Here is a 10,480-nt window from a genome sequence, read left to right as displayed (position 1 = left end):
GTATCATCTAAAAAGTGATGAACCTAGAGTTCACAGAATCATAGAATGATTTCAGTTGGAAGGGCCTTTAAAGATCACCGAGTTCCAACACTCCTGCCATGGGCAGGGACACCTTCCACTAAACCAGGTTACCCAGGGCCCCATCCAACCTGGCCTTGAACACTTATGGTGATGGGGCATTTGCAGCTTCTCTGGGTAACCTGTTCCAGTGTCTAACACCCAGTTCCTAATATCTAATCTAAATCTACCCTCTTTTGGTTTAAAGCCATTACTCCCTTGTCCAATCACTGTGTGTCCTTGGAAAAAGGTCTGTCTCCAGCTTTCTGGGAGAGGCAGAGGGAGGCTGCTATAAGGTCTCTGTGGAACCTTCTCTACTCCAGGCTGAACAACCCCAACCCTCTCAGCCTCTCTCCAGCACCTCTTGAGAGGTGCTCAAGCTTTCTGACCATCTTTGTGGCCTCCTCCTCCTCCATGGGTTCATGTTGTCTAGGGATATATTAAGCTGATGGAGTCACAACTGTCATATATATGCAGAAGTGGTCAAATTAGGCATAATATTGACCTCTGAACTTTAATAAATTAAAACCTGGCATGAAGCCTGTTTTACTTGTCAACCACTTCACATTTTTACCCTGTTTTTCTTGCAAAAAGTGTCAAAAGAACACGTGGAAAAGTATTGCAGGAAAACATTTTATTTATTTTAGATTAATTTAATGAAATTTAGCAACCAGACAGCAAGTAGGAAAAACAACATCAATATGCCCAGGCAATTCTCTAGAGGCCTTTACCAACTGTTTTGTAATAGGACCATTAGCTTCCTGCCTGTGAAATTACCAAAATTGATTTCTTCGTATTTACATGGGTGAAAGTAATGACGCTTGAAGGAAATATTAAATTTTAAGCAGAGAAAGTATACATACTTTCCTGGTAATACAAACTTGTCCAAGTGTTCTACATTGGCAGTGAATGCATACACAATATGGAAAATATCAAACAACATACAGATTGTATTTTTGAATACTCTGAGGCTTTTCTCCACTTGGGAAATCATGTTAATTGTTAAATGATGACAGCTGTAGTATTAACATTTTTAACAAGGGGCCAGATTATTGCTTTGCTATCCATGCATCATGCTAGAAATGCTTTTTAACATCAGAGACTCAATATTTATCAAGAGAATTTGATTTAATAATAACCAGTATAACGGTACTCCACAGTTTCCATTAGTTTGATTGAATGTTATATCTGTCTAAGCAAACCAAGCATTAGGCGCTTCAGTGAAAGTCACTTGTCATAGAGAAAATATAATGCATGAATATTTCATTAGTAGATGAATACCCATCAAAACTTTACTTGAAATGCTTGAAAGCACCTACTGAATGCTTGCCAGTTATTTCATAAAACAGAGATGGTAGTACTGCTGCTGTTGAAACAGGAAAAAATCTATTAGATCATTTAACATACTAAAACAATTATGGTATAATTATAAGGAACATAATTATATGTTCTTGATGTCTTTAACAGTGCAAGCCTCACTAATTAACATTAGAAATTCAATCAAAACAAATTATGCTTTAAAATTTAAGGATTAACTTAAAGAGAAAGATCACATTTACCAAGTCAAACAAATACAACTTTAAATTCCACCTGATAGTAGGCAAACTCTTCATATGTATGCTTGCAATCTCTCTCTCTTTCCATCTCCTAAATGTTACTTAGTGTATTTGGAGATATATCTATAGACAGATAGATAGGTAGATAGATAGATAGATAGATAATGTATACACACACTCAAATTACTATTATTTAAAGTTATAATGTCAGTTTTGCCTAAGACAAAATCCAGTAGAGATTCTTGTGGCCTTTGGTTTAAACTTTAAAGGAAGAGATTCATATTGTTCCTACTGTATTTGGGTGTTTTCTGCATATCCCTGCCTTGTGTATAAACTTACCATAAGATTTTCATCTCCAGCTCTACCCTTGGTTTGTATTTTACTCTTCTCTGTTAATTCTCACCTCTCAGGACTATGGGATTGTTTATAGAACAAAAAACCACCAGTTTTTGGGGAAAACATTCCATTCTTTCAAAAAGTTTAGATATGTCGTGTCATTAAGACTACAAAGAAGATCTGCTCAGACCTTTCCCTATGTAAACTATTCCCTTTGAAAACATCTGTTTTGCAGAACTGGAATTAGCCTAATTGCTGCAATCCTGTTGTCATTCTCAGTTTTCCACTGAAAGGGATTTCTCTGAGGCTCAGGCTGGTTCCAGTCAAAATAGACAGGTTCTTTTTTTTTGTTTCTTCATAAACAAACATTGTGTTTCATATCGAATATGCATCTATGCATCTGTCTCTGATACTGCTGTGCTTCACAGGAAGTGTGGGCCACTTGCTTGTAGCTCCCACATCCCTCCAGGGAGGGGACTTCCAACCAACTAGTTGCATTTCACTGGACATATCCAGTGAAGCCCAGCTCTGTGAGTAGCACAACTAGTCAAAGTGTACGGGGCAGGAGCACTTGAAAACTTTGGAAATATACAGAGGCATATTTAATCCAAGAGAAGCAGCCATCATTCTTTGTTTAGTATTAGAGTGTTAGATACAAAAACAAATTTTCAAACATCTGGATTTTTTATAGAGTGGAAATTCTCCATTTTTGGCTAGCTCTTTTCCTAGACTGCTAGTGGTAGTCTGATAAGCTTTTTTAATTGTTTAATAATCTTATAATTTTTTAATAATGTCATTAATTTGTAAATTTAATAATCTCATAAATTTGTTTAATAATCACATAAATTTTTGAAAATAAAAATCTCACAAATTGTTTAACAATCTCATAAATTCAACAGAATACCTGCAGGGTATTCTCTTCTCACACTGTGGAGATTAAAAAGAGAAAGAGGTTCAGTTATTGACGTTGCATTAAACAGATGAACGTAAGAAACCTCACAAATGAAAGAAAAACAAAATTCTCCATAAAACATAGAGCACTGAAATATTATTCAACATCTTTATGTTGTATTTGCACTGGGACTGGACCCTAGCAAAAACACTTCAAAGACATTCCTCTCTCTCTCACTGAAAAACTCCAGAATGGCATCATCATTCATAAGAACAGAAAAATGGGAACCTCTAAGAACTTGGTTTCTCTCTTTTAAAAACAAAGCAGCATATAGAGTAAGCACTGTATGTACTCCACCTCCTATATTTTTGCTTTCCACTCATTTTCTCAGATTAACTAAAGCAGAACTGTTATCTAATTAATATTTTAGCGATTTTCTGCTGCTCCTTTAAGCGTATACACACATTCAAGGGTCTGATCATGAATAATGCTGAACACTAAGGGCACCAGACAGTTCCCTAAGTGTAGGAGACCAGTGCTAATTGAGAGACCTTCAGGTATCCCAGTCATCTCAGTGCAGGCAGATGGGAGTGTAGGAGGTGCTTGCACCTTTTAGCACGGCCAGACCCCCGGCACCTCCTTTAGGTGACTCGTCAGTCAGCTGATCCTCACTGTATCTCTCCAGGTCTGCCAGGGTCTAGTCAGAGTTAGCACCACTTTGGTTAGCTTAACTCCCATGTTCCTGGCCGGCTTGGCACTTTGGAGTGCAAACTGCAACACAATGTAAGACATCAAAAATGCTAGAAGAGTTAACATGATTATAGCTTATTTCAGGTCAATCCTCAAAAAAAATCTTGATATTAGGACTATGAGATTTCAGATCCCTATTGATCATTAGAAAAGCTATTACTTTAGACCCAAGTATATTCTTAGAAACACTGGACTTTATCAGAGCACATCAGCCACACCAGTGATCAGTGCCAGTGAAAGTGCGTAAATTTTTCACGGAATAATTGCATTGGAGTATTTGAATTCTAAGAAGAAAATTCAGACAACTCCTTGCATAATTTGATTAATCAACTTCTCCTCAGTGAATAAAGAGTCTCTCATGCTATTAGAGGTTGAATGGATTCAAGTGCTATGCTGGAGAATGACAGCAAAAATTGACTGAATAACACAGAAAAACTTGTCAAGTCCCCCGCATATAAGACTGCTTTCTATTTCAGGTTCTGTTCCATTCTTCCATGGAACCAAAGATGATGGGATGTCTTAATCCGGCATATAAACCCTTTAAATACAGCAGGGTAATGCTTTGGTTGTTATATGATAAAATATCCCTGTTGTGGTAGGGCTGCCTGGTCTGGTTTAACCCTTTCACCACACAGTGTTTCTCGGTGCAGTTGGAGTATGGATAAACCCTGTACAATTTTTCCTTGACAATTTCCATACTACACTAAACTTCCTTCTGTAAACTGGAGTTTTCAAAACAATTTTATTCACATTTTATTTTCATATGGTCAGTTGTGCAATAAAGTAGGCTTCCGTTATTTGGTTTAGTTTGCAAATGTTTTCAGTAAGGCTTATAATAAAATATTTTCCAATGCCTACCATCGTCTTTCCTCTTTTGAAGAACCACCAAAATACCTCTGTGGCCCTGCCATGCTTTTTGCTGGTATTTGGAATGGCAGGACACAGTGACAAATAAATAAATAAATGGTAATAAAGAAAAAAGTTACATCTATTTCACTTTGAAACAAATTATTATGAAGCAGCTGATTACAATTGGAGAGAAGATGTAGAAAGGCAAAATGTTAGTAATATCAACTGGAGTGAATTAATTGGGGTATTCAGGCACAGTCTCAAGAAATGGATTGACTCTCAGAAGGAGTTTTAGTGGTGTGAAATCTTGCATTGCATTTCTTCAGCACACCGAAAAGCAATCTACCTGATTTTCCCAAAAGTACAAAAGCAATCAGTTATTTTCCTGGTCTGCTGCCTGCTAAGATGGATGGGGAACCCTAGAAAAAACAGGAATGAAAAAACCCAAAAAATCTTTCTTGTACACCAGTACATTTTCAAGAAACATACTTATTTCTCCTAAATTTTTTCTTAGAAAGGAATTTTCCAAAAGACTTTCGGAAGAAAGTATAGCCCTCATTGTTGATTTGCTTATTTGGCAAATAAAGTGAGAAGTAGTAGAAAAACCATTTTGGATGCTGCAGGGACTCAGACTGAGTTTCTCATGGAGTTTTCTTTTCCAAATTTTATCTAGCTATTTCAGTCATTTAAAAGATGCTTTTAAACAGAAATTCCAACACATGTACTAATAATTTTAATTTTTTTCTCTTCTGTTTACAACCTGTTGTGGCATTAGTTACAGTTGCTTCAGTAACTTCCCTTAACATCTTCAGCCTGTTATCACCAAGTTAAATATGTCTAGTCTTGACCAGGTCCAGGAAGGATTTCTGTGGGAATGTGTGGAAGATTTCCAAATCTGCTGGTCTGAAAGAGCCCGACTTTCATTTTCAGACTTGAAAATGGTAAACTATTTTTTCCCAGAGTTACCTAAGATGCACATGTACTGCACATTTCTTCAGCACTTTAAATCTGTAATTAAATGGGTTTAGCAAACAGAAAATGAGTCTAGAAGGTGAATGTCCTGGCCTCAAGACCTAGTACACTGAGCACATGTTAATTTTTATTCCACTGGTACAAATAGAACTGTCTTGGATGCAGGGATTTCAACATCTTGTCAAAGTGTTCCACCACAGCAGAACTAATCTCCTTTAACATATTTTATCTAGTGATCAGGAAAAAGTAAATTCCCTCTAGAATAAGCTTATTGCATTCATAAATTGTGTCTTATTTGCAAAACAGATTTTAATCAATATTATCCATTCACAAAAACTAGCAATGTGACAAATAACAAGAACATAATTTGCTGTACTGGAACGGTGACAAAGCAGAGTAGTTACTTACCCTATAATTGCCATTCAGATCAGAAAAGAAAAGGGGAGGCACACCAAACTAATTAAGACACCATGGCATTCTGACCTAACGACCAGGATCTTGGAAAAGTGGCTGTTAAATATTCACAGCTGTTTATTCTCGAAGTTTCACTGTAAGATAACGCCCATGAAAGGAGGGTAAAGTCAGTACTGGCATGTTTAAATCAGTGGCATGGAGAGCATGTAGCTATATTATTTTCATATGTATCCACTTATGAGCTGTAACTTGTGGTGTAGTGTGAGACTCTGCAAAGAGGTGGAATAGTAATAAAAGGAGAAAGCAACATCTGTCTTCAGAACTTGCTTTCCCAAGAGACAAGCATGAAAAGGGAAGGAATAGCAGAGAGGAGGCTCAAGAGGCATTTTGCTATCCGAAAGAGAGTAAAAAGAGTGAGCTACACGTAGTATGAGAAGAGATGCCGCATTTGTCATCCTTCAAGGAGTGCTCAAAGAGGATGGGCTCAGTAGGGGAGTGCCGGCCTCCATGGGGGTATGTTCCCATCCTCAGCAGTTAAAGTGGGGAGCTGCACTTAGTGTTGTGCATTCAAGCAGGAAATCCAACATCATTCACTTGTCACATTGTGATGTAATAGGCTGTGATTCACGTCTCCTTAGAGACACTTTCCTGCCATGGAATATGGAACCGTGGCTCACACTGGAGAATAACAGCATGAAATCTGTGGGTGATATGCTCCTAATGAAATCAGTATTTTCTTCAAGTCTTCCTCTGAAGCCCAAAATTTCTGCCACATCTGTAGTTCAGCATTTATTTTCATAGTTTCTTAAGCAAAAAAGAAATTTCAAAATAAGGATTGCAGCTAAATAATTTCTGACTTGCCCACCTGAATGACATCCCAGTTCTCTTCAATAATGCAGGCCTTCCTATTTTATTAACCAAACCAAAAGATACTAAAATGGTAACGCTCCATTTGCCTTGCTGTCCAGGTTTTAGATGGGATAGAGTTAATTCCTAGTAGCTAGTAGCACAGAGCAGTGGTTTTTTGGATTTAGTATGAAAATAATATTGATAACTCACTGTTTTGGCTGTTGCTAAGCGATGTTTACACTAAGTCAAGGACCTCTCAGCTTCTCAGACCTCCCCAACAGCGAGGCTGTTGGCTGGGGGGTCACACAAAAATGAGAGGAGACACCACCAGGACAGCTGGCCCCAAATGCCCAAAGGGTTATTCCATATCATACGACATCATAAACCAAGGGGAAAGGTGGCCCAGGGCTACTGCTCAGGAACTGGTTGGGCATCAGTCCTAGAAATCCTGGGAAATGCTGACTTTCTGAACTCACTGCCTCCTGAAGGCTGACAGAAGTCAGCATATCACATGAGTAAGTCATAAACTGTTTTATTCCTCCAAGTCTTCAAAAATAATTTTAGTGTTCACTTACTCCAGGAATGTAAAGCTACTTCAGTGAATGCTTTTCTCCCCCCACTCTTTCTACTTGGAAATTAAATCGCACATGGAAGGCAAACCCCATCTTATATATAGGTATTATTATAGGGACAGAATATGAAAAAACATCCCTGAAGGACTTTCTAAAAACTTCAAGACATTCACTTTGATTTTGCATATCCAGTATTATCGTTCTTGCAAAGATTTTTGTAAATTATTTCCTTATAATTTATAGCTACAGTACAATGCACAAAATAATGTGTATATTAATGAGAAACTTGGTTTGTTTTAAATTATCCGTCTAGGAGTCCAAATAAGTAACTAGTCAATTTTGTCAAAATGCTTCAGACTTGTAATACCAAAAAATCTCGCCTGAAGAAATTGCAGATTAAAAATTATTGCAGATGCTCTGCAAATGCTTTAGATGAATCAATATATTTGGAAGACTGTTGGCAAACAGTATATAACCAAAAATACAGGGAAAACAATATATTAAATAACTTGTATTGGTTTCTGTAGCAAATTCAGATTTGGTTTGGCATGACACATATTTGAAATACTAGCTCGTATTTTCTTGTTAAAACCATTAAATTTATGGAATTGGAACCAATATTGGTGTAGGTTTGGGGGCAGTTTGGTATGGGGTTTTGAGTATCTTTGATCTTTCACATAGATAAGACCTTTTTGAGCTAAAGTTCTTAGAAGAACAATTTCATCAGAGCCAGGGAACATAAAGTTCATGAACAGAATTAAGCCCAGCTGGTGCAGGATCTATTTGGTCTATATCAAATGGAGCTGAAAAATCTGATGCTTTAAGCGAGCTTAAAATGATCAGTCTTATTTATTCCTTATCATGACTGCAAGCAACAACAACAACAAAAAAAAACAAATGAAAGAGAAATAAAACAGAGCAGATCATACTTGAGACATTGTGTCTGGCATTAGTTATTTTTAGTCAAAAGGAGAACACATGATGGTTTGCTATAAGACAAAAATATTTTCAGTTCCTACACAAAAAGATCTCACTCTTTGGAGGAAGACACATGGTCTCCTGAAGTGTAGCAGTTTTGCTTTTTTTTCCCATATGTACTCCACATCTCAAATCTTATTTGCATAAACGAAAACGGGTCAAGCCCTACACTAGAAGCAGAAGCTGTAACTGTCAGTGTTCACAATATTGTTCCAAACTGACCTCCTTCTAAATAGCAACATAATTTCACAAAATTTTCCTGAGATTCAGGTCTCAAACCTGCATTTTCTATAGGGTGACTTTAAACCTTCTCAAATACTGCCTCAGTAACGCCATTTTTTCTGAACACAGACAAATTTATATTTTTATTTGTATTTCTGACTTTCCTCCTGGATATTTAAAACTCCTCACAACTTTGAAAAATCTCTCTTCTCATTAAGACTCACTTGCACAGATCAGCCTTGGCCCCAGGCAGAAACAAAACCCCAAGCAAATTCTTATGCCTCCCTACACCAGAGGCATTGCGGAGAGGCGAACACTGAGTTTTGTTCTCTGCAGGTCTGCAGCCATAAGTCTTTTCTCCTAGGATAAAATTCTTCTGATAGGTGTCAAGGTCTATCTTCTAACACAATAAAACATAAATATTTTCCTGACAGCAGAAGGTAAAAATTTGCCCTTCAGTAACAGCTTACAGTAATATTCCTGGTTTTACAGCATAACTCCATTGTGGGGCATTCAGGGCACAGTTATTTATTTCTGGTAGCATCATCTTCTTTTAATAGAAAAAAAGCACCTCCCGGTTGCTAGTTAGTGTGCAAGATCTTAGCTAGGATATTCTGAAAGGTTTATGCAAAGGCAAAGGAAAAGGATTGGCTTAAACCCTTTATGGAGGTGATTTAAGCTGATCCTTTTACTGTGCATTGCAAATTGCAGATATCCAGTTACCAATCCCCACTAAATGAAGCAGTAACCAGCAACAGAACTGAACATGCTAACAGAATTTTCTGAATTTGTCCTGCAAATGTCAGTGTACTGGTTCTATCAGCTGATGGCAGCATCCTGATAAAAATTATATTTATTCATTAGCTCTATATCAAGTTACTAGTAAAGCAATTAAAATTCCTTACACAACCCACAGAATAGTAGATTTAAAAACATTCACTGTGTTGGTTAGAAATTTAACAAAGAATAAGTACTGTTGATTCTAGAAGTCTTTTTTTTACCCCTTCAGAGAACAAGTCTTAACATACTGGAAGTCACATTTTAGATCTAAAATATGGAGATAATGAGACTCATCTCTTTTTTACAGTGCTTTAAAATCTTCTGATGAAAAGTGCTAAATAAAACCTTGATATTATTATGATTAATGCTCATAATCACCATCTTGTCAGTACTTTTTCCCCTTCTGACCTTGTAGTTTCCATGTAGTAAAAGGCACTTACCTCACTGCTTGATCAAGCTCTTAAGACAGCTCAGGCAGCAGGTTTATGCGTCCTTTCCAGGAGGTGGATTCAAGAATCTACCTAGGTGGCTTGATAAAAGGAATGGGATGCTCTGAGAAAAAAGAAAAAGAAAAAAAAATTTTTTAAGCCATTGATTCTTATTTATCCAAGGAAGTTTTTCTTCTCCTCTCAGGCTTTTTTCTCCTTGGGTCACTGTCCCCTTTAGGTAGGACATCCATGGAAATCATTCTGAGTGATTTTATTTGAGAGGGGATGTATTAAGGATAGTGTTTTAGCAATGGGGAGACCTCTTGTTCAGCAGCACTCATTCCACTGCAGCAATTACAGGCTTGTGGGCAAAATTTGGGGGTATCTCTCTTGGATTTTGGCTATCTGGCATAAGCTGCTGAGATGTAGCCTCATCAGATACAGGATTTGGAACAACACTGTGAAGAGATGTTAGAGTTTAAGGAATTGTGTAAATTACGCTTTGATGCTTTTCTGCTTGTACTGGCACTGGTGTTTCTCACAGGCTTCAAAGAGTGGCTTTTACAGGAGCTGCATCTTTATGTGAGCTCTCAACTCTACCGCCCCACCCTAAAGCAAAATGCAAACTCACTGAATAAAATCCTGGTCTCAGAGGAGTTAATGACAAAACCTTCTCTAGCACTAGATAGATGTCATCTATCCTCTGGTTGTGCAAACACGTATCCTGGAAAGCTTCATTCACAGGTTGAACATTGTCTAGGTTTTTTTGAAACGCACACATTTCAAAAAAATGCACTGTACAAAATCATGAATCCAGATGAAAAC

General features: G+C 37.3%; 1 long non-coding RNA gene across 1 annotated transcript in view; it reads right to left on the bottom strand.

Annotated features, from left to right (window-relative positions):
* Positions 1–685: 685 nt before the first annotated feature.
* LOC108448602 overlaps positions 686–10,480 on the bottom strand; it is a 46,309-nt gene continuing 36,514 nt past the window's right edge. Inside the window, exons 5-6 of the long non-coding RNA XR_001864559.1 lie at positions 9,668–9,779; positions 686–6,630 (exon numbers count right to left, since the gene is read on the bottom strand). This is a non-coding gene — a long non-coding RNA (uncharacterized LOC108448602). The remainder of the gene's footprint in view (positions 6,631–9,667; positions 9,780–10,480) is intronic.

The sequence above is a fragment of the Corvus brachyrhynchos genome, unplaced genomic scaffold (assembly GCF_000691975.1).
Source record: "Corvus brachyrhynchos isolate BGI_N302 unplaced genomic scaffold, ASM69197v1 scaffold115, whole genome shotgun sequence".
NCBI lineage: Eukaryota > Metazoa > Chordata > Aves > Passeriformes > Corvidae > Corvus > Corvus brachyrhynchos.
The sequence above is the reverse complement of the archived record's forward strand: the minus strand, read 5'-3'. Positions and strand labels throughout refer to the sequence as shown.